The sequence below is a fragment of the Physeter macrocephalus genome, chromosome 19 (assembly GCF_002837175.3).
Source record: "Physeter macrocephalus isolate SW-GA chromosome 19, ASM283717v5, whole genome shotgun sequence".
Classification (NCBI taxonomy): domain Eukaryota; kingdom Metazoa; phylum Chordata; class Mammalia; order Artiodactyla; family Physeteridae; genus Physeter; species Physeter macrocephalus.
Genome location: NC_041232.1, coordinates 75,553,003 through 75,571,696, shown reverse-complemented (window position 1 = coordinate 75,571,696; position 18,694 = coordinate 75,553,003). Strand labels below are relative to the sequence as shown.

Here is an 18,694-nt window from a genome sequence, read left to right as displayed (position 1 = left end):
GGACCGGGGCGCGAACCCGGTTCCCCTGCATCGGCAGGCGGACGCGCAACCACTGCGCCACCAGGGAAGCCCAGTTAGATACTTTTATTATCCTCCTCTTAGAAAGGAGGATGAGCCAACTTGAAAAAAATCTCTGGACTCGAGTAGTCAAGGATAGATTCTGCTGAGATGTGCTTCCTTCCTAAGGTGGAGTGGGGGGCCCTCCCTCCCACACCCCAACATGTGGTTCTCTGGGAAACAAAGCTATGCGATTCGAACTTCTCCGGCATCATCCATCTTTCCTCACCTTTACAAATGGCACCAGGAGGGGACGTGTGGAAGGGCTCCTAAATAGAGCCGGCGTGGACTCTTCCAAAGATGTGGAACCAGATGAGAGACTCAGGTGCTCTGGAGGCATCCAGGGCTGCCTTCTGGAAAGCTAAGGTGTCCTGTGTGTCTGAGAATCTGGCAAGGCTGCCAAAGCAGGCAGCTTTCCTATAGCTGCTTTCAAACTCTCTATAGTCTCTTCTGCCCATGCCTTGAAAACTAGAATACTTTTTCTTTCCCCAACGGCAGCAACTTTGCTGAGCACCTCCCTGGCTCTCAGGAAATGTTCTTTGGTTGGTGGACCATTCATTCTCGCTCTCCATTGCAGAATCTTTGTGTGTCAAGTGCAGGAAAGTAGGTAAAAACAGCTGCTCGGCACCCATGCTGTGCTTCAGGAAACCTGTTCCGAGGTTCCCAAGCTGGCTCAAGAATGATCAGAGCAAGCCAGAATATCCTTGCTGCTTTACTTTAGTATTGTTTTTAAATTACGGGCTTGTGCTTTTCCATTCGTTTTAATTGAGTCAAGTCCCATGACTTTTGTGATTCCCAAATCCTCCATAAATTCACATGCAACTGGCTTTTTTCCCCCTTGAAACCCTCTCCCTTCCCTGCCTGGGAACCTGCCCTTTAAATTTGACATGGCTCGGATTTTAATCTCTCCTCAAAGGCACAGTGACAATTTCACAACAAAGCAGGGAGTTGGGTGGGGGGAGAGTTTTGTTTTCTGCTCCCATTAAGAGAGCAACTGTTCTCTCTTTGTCCCATGGGGCCAGCTCTTGGCAGCAGGCTGGGGAGACCTCGAATTCCGTGTCGCAACATCCATCGGACCCAAGTGAGTCTGGGCTCCTCGAAGGTGAACTGCAGCTGTTTGGATAAAATTCTAAAATCTTGTTTGTGCGATTCTCAGCCCTTGTTTTACAATCGCTCTTCCTGGCAGAGAAACCAGGAAGTTTTACTTTCCCAGGATCCCAGGCAGGTAATTGTTTTCCCAAACCGCATTTTAATCTTGGATGGAGATGGACATCCTTCGCCCTGAGAACCTTTGCCCACATCTTTAAACCGTCTGTATTCTCCCTGTGCCTTGGATTCAACTCTGAGACGGGATTACAGATAGTCCCTCCCTCCCCCTAGATGCATCTCCCTCTCCGGGCGTAACTGAAGGCCATTTACATTTCTAAACAACGGTCATGAGCCTTTTCGACTCTTGGAATCTTGGAGTGCTTTCCTGTTAAGCGGCTGGCCGTAGCCAGGTGGCCTGTGATCTCGAGAGAGTAAGAATTGACAAAATCTGTTACGCGGCGGTGCCATTCAGTACCCTAATCTGCCACTAGCTGGTAGTTTATGCCACAGCCAAGTGTTTTCATGGCCCCTGGTCTCCTGTTGATTTATCATGAGGCCCCTGGCTCAGGGGACACAACCCAGGAGGACCCCAGCGTCCCCGATTCTCTTGCCATCCTGCGACACTGGGCCACTCCGAGCTTTGCGAGGCGGCTGGCGGCGACCAAACACTGTTTAGAGGTGTGTCCGTCCTACACGGCCGCGCCGGTGGGCTTGGTGGCGCTGTTCTTTGGAGGAAGGGGAGGGGCGGGTTCGTTTTCCAGTGCTGTCTCTTCCTGGCCGGGAGGGCATGCCCCTCCCTGGTGAATGGCCAACCTGCAGACCGGGAGGCTCGAAGCTCGACCCCTCAGACACGTCTGATGGCCCTGCTCCTCCAGCGCCTCTGAGAGCACATCACCACCGCTCACCCCAGAGCCCAGGGCTGTGTCCTGAGGGTCACGAAAAATGTAAAAGCCGAAACTCTTGAAGGGCAACTCTAACTGGCCAGAATGCCTTTGTTATTCATCAGCAAACATCCATTCGTCAAGCCTGGCGCTAGTTTCTCCGACACTGGCCAACTCAGCGTCCAGTTTAGAAGGTGAGCAAAGTTTCCAGTCCAAGGCCAACGCCCGGGGAGCTGGGCGGTGCGAAGCGTGGCCGGGAGGGCCTCTCGGGCGACGGGGAAGTGGCCCGTGGTCTCCCGAGGTGGGCTGTTTAGGAGAGCAGTGAGGGAGAAGAAAGGGATTTGCAGGCTGAGTGGACAGCGTGACGGGGGAGCTTCAGGGTGGATCCTCAGAGAAACTGCAGGGAACCCTCTGGCATATCGTCCTGGGGCGGGGACCTGTGCCTGGAATCAGAGCCCCCGGGTTAGGTTTTGGTCTTTTAAGGGTTCTGTGTACCGGTCTTCATTTTGCGGTAGAGGTGAATGAGCTGAGATGTGCCCAGGTGTGCCCGCGCAGTTAACCCTTCACCTGCCCTTAGCAAAGGCGTGTTTGGTACATTCTCCCCGAGCGGGGGGCTCGGGGGGGCGTCCCAGGAATTGACTGGAGTCTGGGTGTTCCTGCCCCTGCCCCTTACCACACACCGACCACCCACTCCTTCCTTCACTCACTTATTCACTAACGCATTCATTCATTATTTCAATTACTCATTCACTCACTCACTCAATCAACAAACATTCCCTGAGCAAGCGTTTACCGTGCACTGGACACTGCTAGGCACACAAACTTCCTATCACGAGCCAACAGGAGGAAGGTTTTCAAATCCCAGTCCTCAGATGCCTGACTACCCGCATTGGCCTCCTAGGCCTCCGTCCACACACTCACTGGGTCCCTAGAGTCAGAAAGGTGTGGAGAGAGGACCAGAGGCAGAGCCGCTTCTCCGGCCGGGTCTCATCATTATGGAAAATACTGATGAGTCTGCAAGTGATTTTATCACCAGGGTTCTCAGGACACTGGTTTCCATTCCCGCCCCTGCTGCCTCTTTCAGCGGCGTGATGTCCTGTTAGTGGACCATGCAGAACGCTGACGGCACAAACTGCACGGCTTGTCCGGGGAGGCACACGACCAGACGACAGTGGCGGTAGCGTGAGCTGAGATCGTTTCGTTAGACTTAGCTCTGCTTGGAAATGCCATCCACAGCTTTCCCCCGCCTTCCCATCATCTCACATCAACTTCATCCCCATCATCCAAGTCAGCTTCCCTCCCTTTAGCCTAAGTCAAATCTCTGCTTGTGAGGCTTCAAGGATTCCAGTGAGGTGGGTGCTACTGACCCAGCCCCTGGTCACTCTGTTCTGAGAGGCGCAGGCCCCACAGAAACCTCGAGAACAGAGTTCCCCTGTCCCACAGGTTCTAAAAACGTGTCTACATAGATCATTTCCTGTGTGGCCCCAATAGCTTCATGGTCCCACGTGGCATGGGCTCCAGGCAACCTAGTCTCCCTGGAAATATTTTTGGCCACGTGTCATGGGAAGAGGCGAGAGCAGGGGTCAGAAAATCTGAATCTGAATCTTATCTCTACCATCAACCGGCTGACTGCTCCAGGCCACTTCTTAACATCTCTGAGCTCGGGTTTCCTCACTTTTGAGTTTCTTCTTAAACCCATTGGTAAAACAGTTTAGTACCAACAAGGGACCTCAAATGAACTAAACAGGGCTGGAATTCATCTGGGATGTCCCAGCACAGCTGTGCCAGCTGTGTACAGCCAGCTGAAGTCTCTTCTGATTGGCTTGGGTGCACACCATGCTGGTTGTTAAATATTGTGATATGACTCCTGGAAACAATTTATGTGAAAGAGCTTGTAGACAGTATAGCACACGAATAGCTAGTTTGGTGATGGCGTTTGGGTAGTCACCACTGCCAAGTTTAACTTTAAATATACATTTTTCTATATGTATTTTTCCATCATCTGACAGATTAGTAATCTTCAAATTAGCATCTACCTTTTAAGGTTCAACAAAGGAGAAGTAACGCGACATTTAGGTTCAAACATTCTTATCTAGCATTTTTTCATGAGTCCTAAGAATTTGGCTTTCTGATTTTCCGGGGGATGAACCACTGCTGAGCCTCAGAGAGTGACGGAAGGACCGCTCATGCTGGCCTTTTGAATGAAGATTATATTTGAGCAAGGTGACTTTTGACAAAACATGATAGACTCCTCTAGAATGTCAGGACACGCCTTCACTTTGATTGGCGGTTCAGCATGACATCTTAGGTGAAAGGGCAGACAATAAACATTTTTAAAAGGGGGTATGGTGACTTCCACTGAAGGTGGCACGGGTTCAATCCCTTATCGGGGAACTAAGATCCCACATCCCTCGCAGGGGTGTGCTCTGTAGTTCTTAATGGAATGCCATGAAATTCAGCGTTTTGCTGGAGATGACAAGAGATGTGATTACATTTAAGGAGGGCCACAGAGACCCTCTTTAGGCCACTTATAATGGAAAATGATGTTCCATTTTTCAGTTGGGTCTCAGAAAAGAAATGCACGATTTGGTGCTTAATTTTAGACTAGAATATAATCAACAGGAGACACATCCATGTGCATCAGGAAAAGAAGAGTAGGGAGACAAAAATAAAAAGCAAACACGGCCATCCCCTACTCCCACCCCCACCCCCACATCGTGCTGAGGCACCTGCTAGAAATTCTGAGCTCCAATCTTGTTTCTCAGTGAGTAATGTTTTGGGTTCATAGTCTTGTTTGGGTCCCTTAGCTTTTAGTGAAACAACTGCTACCCTAGAAAATAGGTAATCTGGCTTTCAGAATGGACTGCGCTACCATCTGACATATGACTCTGGACAGGTCATTTACCTCTGCTAGGCCTCAGTTTATCACCTATAAAATGAGGGTCAAGTAATACTGACTCTGTAGGGGTTTTATAAAGAATTAAATGAGTATATGTGAGTGTATGTACATGATTTTATATATATATATATATATATATATATATATATATCTCCCTTGAGAATTAAACAAAAGCTATGTACCTTCTCCCCAGAGAATATCTCCCTTGAGAATTAAACTAAAGCTATGTACCTTCTCCCCAGAAAAATTCACAAACACAGGAAACTTAGCCAACTATTTTCAGGGAATTTATGGACTCCCTGAAGCCATAGGCATCCTAATAAAGGGTTCTATTATCTAAGGGAAGAAACCCTGGATCGTATGTTCCTTTCTCTGCTAAAATTCTTATTATGTTTTTCTCACTTAAAAGGAAACTGTAAGTCAAATTTGACTGTAGTCCATATTCTACAATAAATATTTATGATCACTACCCCCTAAGACTTCTAAGCTCAGTTAAGAATACACCAAACGAGGGAATACCCTGGCAGTCCAGTGGTTAGGACTCCGTGCTCTCATTGCCAAGCGCCCGGGTTCGATCTCTCGTCGGGGAACTAAGATCCCCCGTGCCACTCAGCGCAGCCCAAAAGAAAAGAATATACCAAGTGATAAAAAGTCTGGTACAAAAAAAGGCTTTACCTAATTATTATAGTTCATAGTAACAGGGTTTGATATACAATAACAGGAAGAACTTTTATATGGACATGTATTAATTTATTTCTAAGCTTAACTCAATATGAGGAATATCTTTTCATTCCTCACTTGCATAGGGTGGAGATGTGCTTTTTTCTTTCAGTTTGTTTTTCCACATCTATTTAGAGCAACCAAAATAGGAAAACCACTACACAGGTCCTAAAATTCACTTCCTCCATCCGTTTTCTGTACTCTGCTCCAGGTCTGATGAATATAACTTTTTAAACATGTCATTTATTTTTATTTTTATTTTAGTTTAAATGTCCCTTCAGAAACACCAGGGGGAAATATTTTTAGCTTAACTAAGAAAACAAACATGTTTAAACAAATAACACCCAAAATGTTCAGGTAGGGTTGGTATTTCTGGCGTTTGTGCATTTTAACAGTGAGCCCATAAGGTATATACTAGAACAGAATTTTTCTTCATCTTAGCTGTGTTAATTTCTTCCAGGAATAAGACAAAGAGAACAATTGAGCCCAACTTTTATATTGAAGCTAATGTAGCTTTGAAAGGTAATTTCAAGTTAGACAATATACTGCCTTTTTTTTCCCAGTTTTTTTTCCCCCAGTTTTTAAGTGCTATTTATAGACATCCTGTGCAGAGCCAGTGGAAATGCTGATAATGGTGCAAATGAGGAAAAAGATGAGCTAGAAGAGGAATGAATGCTGAGTTGAGCCCCGTTTGTGCAAAGATAGACTTTTCTGCCTTCATGACCTCATAGGAGGCTTTTTAAATTTTCAGGTAGGACTGACGGTTTAGGATTCATCACATTCAATTTTGATCCTTACTCTGAGAGCATGATCCTTGGCTCCCTGCAGATCCTAGGTGGGAAAATGATGATCTTTTGATTAAAAAGCAAGATCCAGCTCACCAGCTCTTCAGGGCCATCAGTCGCAGCATCCTGAATGTCCACATTGTCCCTGCTCCATAAACAGATAAGTGGGGACTAATAAGAATGAATCAGTAATTTCCCAGGGAGGTGCTGCCTTGGCTTCAGAACGTGTTCATTCAGATTGCGTTCATTCGCTGGGTTTTTAACTGCATAGACCTTGAGGAAGCCCAGTGCTCTTCATCTTGGGGGTCAGTGGAAAAATCTGTGCCTTGGATGCCTTAGCCCAACTGCAGGTCAGAGGGGAAATCTCGGTTCTATTCATTATACATATTATCTCCATCTCCTAGAACTTGAAGCATGTTTATCGTATATATTTGGCTAGCTTTCTTCCAGAAGGTTCTCCAGTTTCATTGTACCCGTTGCATTGTGTAGTGCTTTTGGGAATGCACTTAACTAGACTTGTACAGGAATAAATGACGTTATCAATCTGTTAGCTGTTGTCGTAACATCCCTTCTCATCTCATGATTATAAGTGCTTTTCTTTTGCAAGCCTTCTGAACCCCACTGGGCCCCCAGTTGCTAAGCGTTTTCATTACACTTTATCTGAATTTATCAGGATCTCCTAACCTCCCTAACCCGGGCAGTGAATTGGGCTCATTCACACTGTGCTTGTAGAATTGCAAGATGGACACTGTGAAATGTATTGGTGGACTATTTAAAGCCTTTCACTTCCCAAGAGGTTAAAAGGCCAGATCTTTGAAATTAAGGGGGTTTTTTTTTTTGTTTTTTTTTTTTGTAACCCATTAGTCCAACATGGGGACTAAAACTTGAAAAGTACACATTATACCATTGGCAGGGTGATAGCTCCACATCACACATGGCTATGAATACGTAGGCAAAAACACGGATTTTAGACTTACACAAAAAAGTTCACTTTGAGTTCACAGTAGAAGAAAACATTGATTATAACAGTGGGAAAATCCCACAGAAACTCAGTTTGTAATATTTTATTAACATTATCTCAAAGATAAATTAACCCTTTTCCAATCTTCTCAAAAAAGTCTATTTACCAAGAATACCTAATGAAGGGTTGTCTTCTGATTCTCAGTTTTTGGAAGAAGGCACCTGATTGGTATAATTCTCTTTGTACCAATGCCCAGCCAACTGCCAGCAGCAACACAGTTACCTTCGATGACAAGCCTGATTGATTTCATACACCCTTTTCATGTTATCATTTGTACCTGTGTTTCCTTATGTGCAAAAGAGAAGTACAAGTGGATGAAGGTTTCAGAGGGTGCAGGCGGCCTCATGATTTGAAGACTCAAGTATAAAGAGAGGATGCGAGGGGAAACTTGTAGAAGGACAATGAAGCAGGGAAAAAGAACTCCAAAATGGGACCCAACTTACTGTTCATGCATCAGACTGTGACTCTGCATCTCACCGTGTTAGTGGAGGATTCCCCCTGACCTGGGGCTGGGGTCTGGGCCTTTTCTGAACACCAGGGCTGGCAGAGAGGAAGCGAAATGTGGTGCCACAGAGCTCTGCAAGGATAAGACGGTCGAAAACAGCAGATCAGAATAGAAGTAGGTCCCATCTGCCCGGGGTATAAATGGCTAACACTGCACACTTACTAAGCATCAGGCACTGTTCCAAGCTCTTTGCTGTATTATTGTATCTCATCTAAAATCCAGATTCATGGGAATTCCCTGGCGGTCCAGTGGTTAGGACTCCACGCTTCCAGTACTGGGGAGCGGGGTTCAACCCCTGGTTGGGGAACTAAAGATCCCACAAGCCTTGCGGTGTGGCCAAAAAATAAATTAATTAAATTAAAATCCAGATCCCTAGATGTTGCCCTGTCTGCTAGGTGTTGATTAGCTCCATGATTGATTCATTCTTGATATAATACTAGCTAACATACAGCACTTACCATGTGCTGGGCCAGCAGTGCTTTAAGCGTGTTACATACAATGACTCATTTAATCCTCACAAGACCTTAATGAGGCAGGTACTGTCATTATCCCCACTTTACAGATGAAGTAACTGAGGCCCAGAGATGCATTTAGCACCTTGCCCAAGATCATGCCGTAGGAAGTGGCTGAGCCAGGATGAAACCCACGTTATGCTCTTAGCCACCAGGTCAGGCTTCCTCTCAGGTGCTGATCACTGATTATAATCATAATCTGGCTATTGATTATATGAGTTTGGTCACTGTAATCACAAAGAGGACATCGAAAAATGTAAAAGAATGTAAACAGGTCACCTTTGCTGTCCCCAGAAGATCAAATTTTAAATAGGGTTAAAATTACTTTGATGATGTCCGTTGGTATCTATCCCTAAAAGAAAAGGCAACTCTTTGTCTGCATTTAATTGAGAAAACAGGCCCGGTTCCTTTTGACAACTCCAAAGAAGTCCCCCATGGAATCAACTGGGGAACTCATGTCACTAGACACGATTGGGTGTCTATGTTGCCTAGAGACCTGTGGAGCCCTTGTCAGCCTTTAAGCATCAGGAGCTGGAGTTCCTCCAAGACAGTAAACCAGAGCCTCAGAATCAGACCCGTTGATTCAGTACTGTTAGGCCAATAAGCAGCTCTTATCAAAGATAGTTAAGACCCCAAGATAAAGAGTCAAGCCCACTGAGGCTGCCAGTGTGCAGGATGCCACGTTGTTTATGTTTAGCTGTTGAGGGTGACCAGCCCCTTTGGTTTGGATGCAGTAGAGAAAGTGCAGTAACCACTGGCCAACAATGTCTCTAGATAACCACCCTCAGATTTCCTTTCCTCTTCCCATGGATATGCAGACCACCTAAAAAGCCCTGCTATCCCAGGAAGACTTTATACTTAACAGAAGATGAGGGAACCTGTGGAAATTAATGCTACAGAGGCCAAATTAATTTACCAGCGAATGGAGCAGTCTCCATTCCCTTCCAACTGGAAACAGATCAGAAGCTTTAAGGCATTAGAAAATGCAAGCTACATAACAAGATTCTGAGTCCAAGCATCTCATGGATTTTTGGCTCTTGATGTCAGCTAGGAATGACTGTAACCCAGGTGTGACTCTTAATGCAGAGTTGGCAGTCTTTATTAGAACAGCAGCCAGCTGCAACAGTGACCTCTAAGAATATGGAAACAGACCCTCCCGGGCTGCCATTTCTCAGCTCAGCTTTTGGCCTGGGCACCCGGTCCCAGTGCTGAAAGGGTAGCAGCTGCTCATGGTCCAAGGACACTTAGGGGCTCTTGGAAACAGAGGAAACAAGGACATATAGGAGCCCTTGAAATGTCCTCTAGTCAGCCCGGCTGCCTTTAGGCAGGACCATCTAACCATTTCAGACAGATGAGAAGAATCCTCTTTCAAAGACCTCTCGAGAAGGAACTCCAGACTCCCTTTGTCAACTTTCACTTTAGCAAAATGATCTTTGGTAGCTAGGCTGTCCCTGCAGCAAGGATAAGAGCCTATCTTAGAAAGTTACATGATTTAAAATGTTATAGATGGATGGATGGATGGATGGATGGATGGATGGGTAGGTAGATAGATGATAGATAGATATAGATGATGGGTGGAGAGAGGTAGATAAATAGATGATGGAAGAAGGAAGAGAGAGAGAGAGGGAGAGACAGAAGAAGAGAAAGAGTGGGAATAGGTGATTGTGAAAGACAGCTAACACCCTAGCAATGAGACATAAGAGAAATATTTATTACAGAATTATTTGCCAGGGAGTCCACTGAAACCCATTCAAAGCAGATGCCACCTTCCGTCATGCTCCTGAAGCATTTCCCACATGCCTCTATCATAGCACCTTACGGTGTTGCAACATTAGAACGGGGTAGCTGTTGGTCTCCCTAGCTGGAATGTGAGCCCTATAAGACAGAGATCATATCTTATTCTTCTCGTTAGTCTCAGCATCTAGCCCAGTGCCTAGCTCCAAGGAAGGAAGGGAGGGAGGGAGGAAAGAAGGAAGGAATGAACGAACGAACGAACGAAGAAGAGACGGAGGTAGGTAGGTCAACCAATATGATACATAAACTTCTATCCTTTAAGGAGTGCGTCATTCCTAATGCCATAATCATCAACGTTTTCCTATCCGAACTTAACCTGACTGATGGCCTATTTCCCCTCAGTTAGCGGTTAGCTATCACACTCAAAGTCAATACGATTATATATATAATCTGCCCAGTGTTGGAAGGGTTTGTTAATACTTAACCCCATTTAACACCTTTCTGAGGAATACCAATTCATTATGATAATGTTTCTCTCTGCAATAATTTCCTCCCAAATGTATTTCATTAGAACTCAGTTTATATATGTATACGTTTTCCATAGTTCTGTTGTATGGTCTCAGCCAGTGAGAGCTGGTGTGACAAACGGTAAGGTATCCTCTCGGCCAGTGACTATGAGAGTACCTTCTACAAATGTCTTCAGCCAGTGAGTTTTGTCTGCGTTTTCTATTGTTGAGTATGTTCTGTTTTCTCTGACACTCTGCCTTTGACACACGATGGCTGACAAAAGGCATGGGAGTGAAAGGACCAGCTCCACATGCCATCGTGGGAAGTCGAGGGAAATGAAGCAAAGATCAGCTGGAAGTTCAGGTTTGCTGGGAAGTCCTGTGACCTGGCGAGGGACATCGTCAGTACCATTGGAACATGAAGGGAACTGAGGAAGAATCAGGGCTGGGGGTGTGGCATGACTTGGGGGGGGTCTAGGAGAATGGGAAGTGACAGTGTGATGGTGGGGACAAGACTGTGACCCTATATGCCCGAGATCGTGTCGCCGAGCCAGTCAAGGATACGCATGTATGATCCCTCCCCCACCCAGGGCTCCTAGCACCTAATCTGTCTGGGTGACTCTCCTTCCTTTTCCCCAAATCCAAACCCTCTCATCGTTCAACGCTCAATCCAAGGTTTGGTTGGCCAAGTTTCTCCTTCTCCGCAGAGTATCCTTCTCCTTCCCTTGGAGCCGTCTCTCCTCTCCTTAGCACCCCCTTATGTCCCTCTGTCCCAGTGACTGTCTGTCTGGGGCATCATACTGGGTGGTCTGTAAAGCCCTGAGTGGCTGTAAAGCCCATGGTGTCACCCCCACAGTCCCTTCTGGGGAGGGCAGCCAGCAGTTTTCTCACACCCGGGGGCCAGGCTTTGTGTCTTGTGGGCCTGCAACCCTGACCATAACTGATACTGGATTAAGGCCCATGGTTTAACAAAAAGGCGATGAGCTTGCTCTAAGGTAGAGAGCATAGTTTGGCAGGAGATCTGGTACAAGAACTCTGCTCATTTGGGGCATTGGTTTTTGACGATGACTGGTCCAATGAGACCTTCCCTGGGAATCATCTCTATTTTTTAAACTTGTCTTATAGCTTGTTTGTTATTTGCACTTTCCCCTGGGCTGAGGTCTTTTTTATTCCTTTATTAGATCCAAAGGTCCTCGAGGGCAGAGTCTTACCTAATCTTTCTTTTCTCCCCATCGGTACCTGGCTCTTGGCATTCAGTAAATGTTTGTCGAGCAGGTGAATGTGAAACACCTGGGCCTGATGCCTTCGCCCAAAGAGTAAATTATTCCCGTGGTGTCTTTTCAGGTGTACAGCCCACAGGAATGAGAGAGATCTGGGATCAGAAAGGTCTCCCAGCATTACTGGCCAGTGTGAACAGGGCCACTGAGCAGGGCAGCAGAGGCAGGGGTAGCAGTTGGCCAAGGATGTGGTTGGAGGGTTAAACACAGGTGGTGCCCTGTGGGCTACGCAGGCCCGGAAGGTCTGAGGCTTGGGGCCTGGAAGATGGGGACAAAACTGTCCCAAAACAATGAATATAGAGCCAGAGACATAAAAAGTGACAGCGGCAAGTCCAGGGAGAGGGACAGACGGAGTTATACCAACTACATTCATCCCAACGAGGCGACTTCTCCCAGTGCAGCCCCAAACTCCTGTCTTCTCCCCCGGGTTGTAACTTCCTCACGAGCAGGGCTTAGAGTTTGTTCATCTTGGGATGCTCAGGGCCTCGCAGGGCCTACAAGGGGCCTGGCACATAGTAGGCTCCCAGGAGTGGTTTTTAACCTGAACTGAGTTGATAAAAGAGGATTTCACAGCCTCTTTTGACAGCCTATCCAGCGGCTACCAAGGTTTCTATCACCTTGAATATTATGAAGTTCTCTCCTTAAATCTAACTGTGCTTTCCTGACACAGCTTAAGTCCATTTCCTCTCAAATGGCTTAAAATGCATGGGATGATTCTTCAACCATTCAGGAAGAAGGAATGCTGTGTATAAAGCCTGGATTCAATAAAACCAGATTTAAAAAAAATAGCTCTTAGCATCTTCTACTACAGACACTGGTCTGGGCAGGGCTTTTTATTTTATTGAATCCAGCTGAATAGCTTGACTACATTAATAATGGGGCTTCATTTCCAACCACTGGCTCACAATCTTTTCCCCTAAAAGCCTTATGGTACTTAAGCAACTGCTAATATATGAATAATTGCTGGTGGCATCATTTCCTGCTATGATTTGACCACCAGGATGAGGTTTTTCTTCTTGTACCTAATCTGATGTTTTCAAGAATGCCATGTGTGGGTCTGCAAGATCATATTTAAAATATAGTAAACAGATCGAACTGCAGCTATGATTTGGATTGTATTAGGTTTCTTTACGTTGAGAAATTAAGGATTTGGGAAGATGCTGTTGGGTGTATAGTAACATTGGTCTGAAGGGGATTCTACCTCAAGGTTGCCCAGAGGTTTGAACCTGGAATTTCTGCTGAGCGTGGTCAGTGCCATTCTGCAGGGTCCCCGGGATGGACTGGCAGATTTTAAACGCTTCACTTTAAAGATGCTATTTATTTAGCTCCCACATAGCCATACTTCTTTTTGAAGTTTCCGTGCAAGATGACATTTAACCACCAGTTCTGTTTACGTTGGACTTGAGTGATGACAGTTTTTAGTACACCTAACTGGGACAAGATAGCCCTGTAGAGGATGGATACCTAAAACGCACCTCTTAATAGGAGTACAGCATAGCACCTAAGAGCACAGCCTGGAGCCACATGACCTGAGCTTGAATCCAGCACTTTCTAACCATGTGGCTTTGGACAAGTTACCTATTCTGCCTCAGTCTCCTCCTGTGAGAAGTGGGGTTAATAACAGTACCTACTGCATACAGTATGAGGTTCAGATGAATTGATGTTTGTCAAATGCTTAAACCCACGCTTGAACATAGTGCTCTGTAAATGCCTGTTATTGCCCATGTTTGTCATTTTGTTGAAAATTCAACAAGATGTTTATTCCTCTCCACATAGCCTCCAACTAGGATGCACCGTAAAGTTTCTCTTTCAGCTGGCATGCAGTCACATTGAACAGAGAACTAAAAGTTTGGTAAGACCTTGCATACAACACCTTTTTGGCAAAAATAAGATATTTCTTCTAACTGGGAAGTCCACGTTGCCCATTGCTGTGGGGATAAATGGGAATAAGACACGTGATTCCCCTCCCCAAAGAATCTGCAGTCCAACTGGAGAAGCATGACTATCGTATATCAAGTAGCAAAATAAAACTGGGGAGCAGACAAAATGAAACATGGGAGGAGTGCAGGAGGCATAGATGCTAAGACAGCTGGAATGGTCCAGTCAGCCTCCATGGAAGGTTTTCAGGGGGCATGAGCTGAGGCTGAGGACTGGGTGAAGGCTCGGGTGATGGAGGTAACAAGGTGCCACGGGGTGGGAGAGATGGAGGGTGGTGATGAAGGGTGCTAGGAGGTCGGGGGGAGTGGGTGAGGCTCTGGGGTGGGACCGATTCAGCTCATTGGAGAAGCAGTGAAGACACTCCCAGGCTGTAGCCGCGGATACGTTGCACAGTTAACATAGCACCGGAAAATAAAGTGAGAGAGGCCAGACTATGGAGGTCTTCGCAAAGCAGGCAAATGAGTTTTTAGATTTGGTTTAATAGAAAAAAGGAAGTGAGAAGGAGGTAGGAACCACTATCTGGTGCGCTTGGCAGCTGTGTCACCCGACGTCCTTCCTGCAGCAGCAGTGTCCCCAAGCTGGGCCCTGCGCCTTCTCCAGTGGCAGAGGAGTGAAGACAAGCTGGGGAAATTAAAACATTTTAATATATGTGAGTTATCCAGTCCAACCACGACACATCCCAGGATTGTTTTTCTGTTTTAGGAAATGACGTGGTGGGTTGTTTGGAGGTGGTCAGGGTGCGAGTTCTACTTCTTTACATCTGAAGCTCCACTGGAACAGAAAGAGACACAGTAGCTTTTGTTTAGATGAATCCTCATTGTATTAGATTTTTATGAGTTTTTCTCAGAGCTCCTTGATCATCGACTCATGCGAAAGAAATGTATTAGCTCGTTTGCCTGTCTCTTTCCTCCACTGGTCTTTTATTTTCTCTTGTTGGAGGCTGTGCTTTGGTCCCTCCTCATGGGCCCATTCCAGGCTTGAGTAAGGAGCAGGCAGGTCCCCGGCAGCTCATCTGTATCATCGCTCGGTCCCTGTGAAGTGGAGGGAAATAAACAGCACGTGGGAGGGGGGAAATCTGTGTTCTAAGAACTGCTTTGGTGTACACATCTATAGATACACTCAACCAGCACTGCGGGTCACATGGACCGGCTGGTGAAGCTGAGCATATGAGTCACTTTTAAATTACTCATAGAGAAAGAAATATGTTTCTAAAAGCCAAGCACCGTTGGCTTACGCACGAAGCCGGGGGAGTGAGCAGGCAGCCTCATAAAGCACTCAGGCCTCCGTGACGGCTGGCGTGCACGGTGCATCTGGGGGGAAGAGTGGGTCCCGGGCCTGAGAGCCCTTTGCCGCGTGTTGTATTTGGAGGTGAGAATCTTCCTCAGTGGGAACCCCTGCACTGGGGCAGTGGGTGCTTGGGATCAATTTCCCATTTAGACAGTCTTTCTCTCACCATCTCACTTTGTAACTGGCACGAGGACTCTTGAGTAAGGCCTTCAGTAACACAGTCTAGTGGTGGAGACCAAGCCATCTGAGCCTGAAATATGGGGATGTCAGTTCAGCGAAAGGTCAGGTAGGGAAGGGCCAAGGAGAGGAGGTCCGAGAGCCTCATGGAGCACATGATCTTCAGCTGAGTCTTGAAGGGCTTAGTTCCTCGTGAAGGAGAAGGAATTCCATCCCAAGCAAGATGGAGAAACCATCTGAGCAAAAAGCAAGCATAAATGACAAAGTCTACACCTTCATTTTATCCGTTGGGAGTCTAAACTTTTTTGACACACGAAAACAGAGAAGACGAGAACCATCACCAAGGGAGGCCAAGGCACTGCTTACTAAATTGGTCCAAAGGAGGGATTTCACCAAATGCAAATTGAACAAAGAACAATATGTGTGACTCAAAATATCCGTTATGCTCTTAATGTGAGAGGGTGTGTGGCAGGGAGGTGACCTTTGAAAGTTTTTAAAGTTGTAAACTTCTGTGACCACATTGTTTTGATTGCTGGAAGATTTAAGAAAGGATTACCTCGTGGCACCATCTTGGAAAAGTGATTAACAGAAAAAAAGAAAAAAGAAAAAAAAGAAACTGCTTCCTACATAATGTTTCGGGACTTTTTTCATTCTGTTTTAGCTTCAAAGATGTACAATTCAAACGTCCGTGAAGTAGCTCTACCTTTCCTGAGAAGACAGAAGCCTAGAGGTGCAGGCGCCCGCTCCATCTGGTCCTCTGCTCCTGGCCCCTCTGCCAGAATTTTGGTTCCCTGGACCCAAAGGAAGCGCATTTGGCCTCGTTTCTCCCCCCAGCCCCGCCCCCGCCTTGCCAGGAGGGCGACGTCGTCGTAGCAAAGTGGAGCCACTGTCCCTCACCCTGAATGTGTGCCTCTGGGCCAGACATTCACTGAAGGTCTCCTCGGAAATTTGGGAAACAGGCAACGTGAAGAAAATTTCCAATTTGCCTGGTCATGTGAACTCCTCTTTCGATGTTGCAATAGAATTTTGGAAAGGAGTGCTCTGAGCTGGGTTGAACCCTCCTCATCAGAGAGCCTTTGCTCCTTTGAGAATATGGTCGATTTGACTATCCCGCCTCAACTTCCCTCTTTCTAAACATGTAAACCCTGATGCCTAAAGAACAAAACCAGAAAAGAAACCCACTGGGTCTTAGTTGCACGGTCAAGTTGCCAGCTGGGCTGCTGAGAGGGGCCCACGTGCTTGTCCCTGAAAAGCCCCTTGGCATTTACTACAAGCTCCCATCCCTGCAGACGTGTCTGTGCAGGCTCACGCAGCATCTTCGGAACCTCCACAACCTGTGTTTGCAGTAGATGATTGATGATGAGGCTTGCTTCCCACACATTTGGCTCTGGTAATCTCCACGCTAAAACATTCAGATGCAAATAATTTTAAAACAAAGTGGCTTCGAGGGATCTTTCTGGGAGGATGGAAAAGGCTCCATATCTTGAGAAGGGGACTGGGTTCCAGGGGTATTTGCTTTTGTCAAAATTCATCACACTGTACACACACACACACAGTGTTCATTTTGCTCTCTGTAAATTAAACCCCCATGAACATTGTGAGCTTGGGAAAAAACTAAAAGTGACTCCATTCAAGGGATTTAGAAACGTTAAGAGTCCGCCGGTAGAAACTAAGAAATATTCGGGGGCAGTCCCCCCATCCGCCCTACCGCCGTCCGGGAAATCTTTGCAAGGTGAGCAGATTCAGCCCAGCTTGTAGAAACTACAGCTGGTTCTGTGCCTGCGTCTGTGTTTTCATATGTGGTGTTTTATCTTGATGTCCATTTTTGTTTGGCTTATTTCCCTGTTTAACTGGATTTTTTTTCCTATTTCCTGAATATGACTCCCCCATAGTCCCAAATATCCCAGGCCCTAGAAAAAGTGAATGCTCAATAAATGTCCACCCATCCCCTGAGATGCAGTGCTTCCCCTTGCTCTGGAACATTCTACTGAAATTAGCCAGTGCATGCTGGCCTTAAATGCATATGTAAAAATGGAAAGTGAAAGGAGAAACATCCCTACTTGCACTAGTTTTCAGAAAATTCCCAGCTATGTCTGTTTCTAAAAAAAAAAAAGAAAATCCATTTCAGAACTTTTACTTGGGAAAAACTATTTTTGCCCCATAAGAAAAATAAAGCATGTGCTCAGTAAGTAGTGCTATTTATTTTAAAGTAAGAAAACAGGGTTCATGATTCTGTCTGAATGTGGGTGAATGGGGGCAGACCTTTCCTTTGCTTTCTCTCCCTCTTTCCTCCTCTTCATGGCCACTAAGAAGAACAGGTGTGGAAATTCCCGCAAGTGTAAACTGTGACCGTTTACACGTTTGTATACGGAGTTTCATGTAGTTTTTTTTTTTTTTTTCTGACAAGTCAGTCTTTCTGTCATCATCTCATCTTGAAACTAGAGAGGAAGGGAATGGAAGAGCAAATTGCTAATATCAGAGGCTTCTGGAAATTCCCCTTTTATGGTACATGAGTCTTTCTTAAGAATAGTTCTCTTTCAGTTGTGTTTTTGCAATTTTGGTGAAAATCACTTGCTCGGCCCTACGTCTGGTTTGCTTAAGCCTGATCCCAGCTCTCTTAGAGCAGAGGCTGGAGAAGGCGGTAAGAAGGATAACTTGATTTTCACTGCTTGGGAGAAAAAGAGCCCGACTGAGATACTTTTATTCTTTTAAGTAGATAACGTGAGTCTAAATCGATAGTCACATAATTTTAAATAATTAATTTCTCCAGTCTCTTTTATACACTGATGAATCTCACGTGAACTAATGACTCACCAATGCCTGAATGGTATAAAATACTCCTGGCATTTTGTGTGTTAATGGATACCCTTCAGTTCCAGTTACACCCTGGCCGAATGGAAGCTGACCAACCTCTTTTCAAGTCAGTACAATACAAGGTGATTCTCCAGCAAAAAAGCTTTTTTCCCACACTGCTTCAGAGGATGCCTTCTTGAAGGTGGATGTAGGCCTTGGATCCTGGGGCTGGGACAGGCTTACGTCCGACGTGCCCGCAGGTGGAAGGGTCCCCGGAGGAAGGCAGATCTCACCACAGCTTTGGGGACGAGCTGGCAGGCTGCCTGGGGGGCTCGGAGGGCCCGGCACAGACTGAGGCCTGGAATGTGGGAGAGCGTGTGACAGCCAGTCCCAAGGCCGGGCTAGAGGGACTATGCTAATTAGCGAGATGCCTGCTAGGGCCGGGTCACTGGGCGGCCAGGTAAACAGTATTGGGTCATCTCTGCGTTGGCAGAGGGGGGCAGCGGCTCAGTG

The 18,694-nt window shown here is 46.2% G+C and overlaps 1 protein-coding gene across 1 annotated transcript in view; it reads left to right on the top strand.

Annotated features, from left to right (window-relative positions):
• The window catches only part of BCL2 (BCL2 apoptosis regulator), a 185,967-nt gene that overhangs the window by 133,925 nt on the left and 33,348 nt on the right, over nt 1-18,694 (top strand). The window lies entirely within an intron of this gene.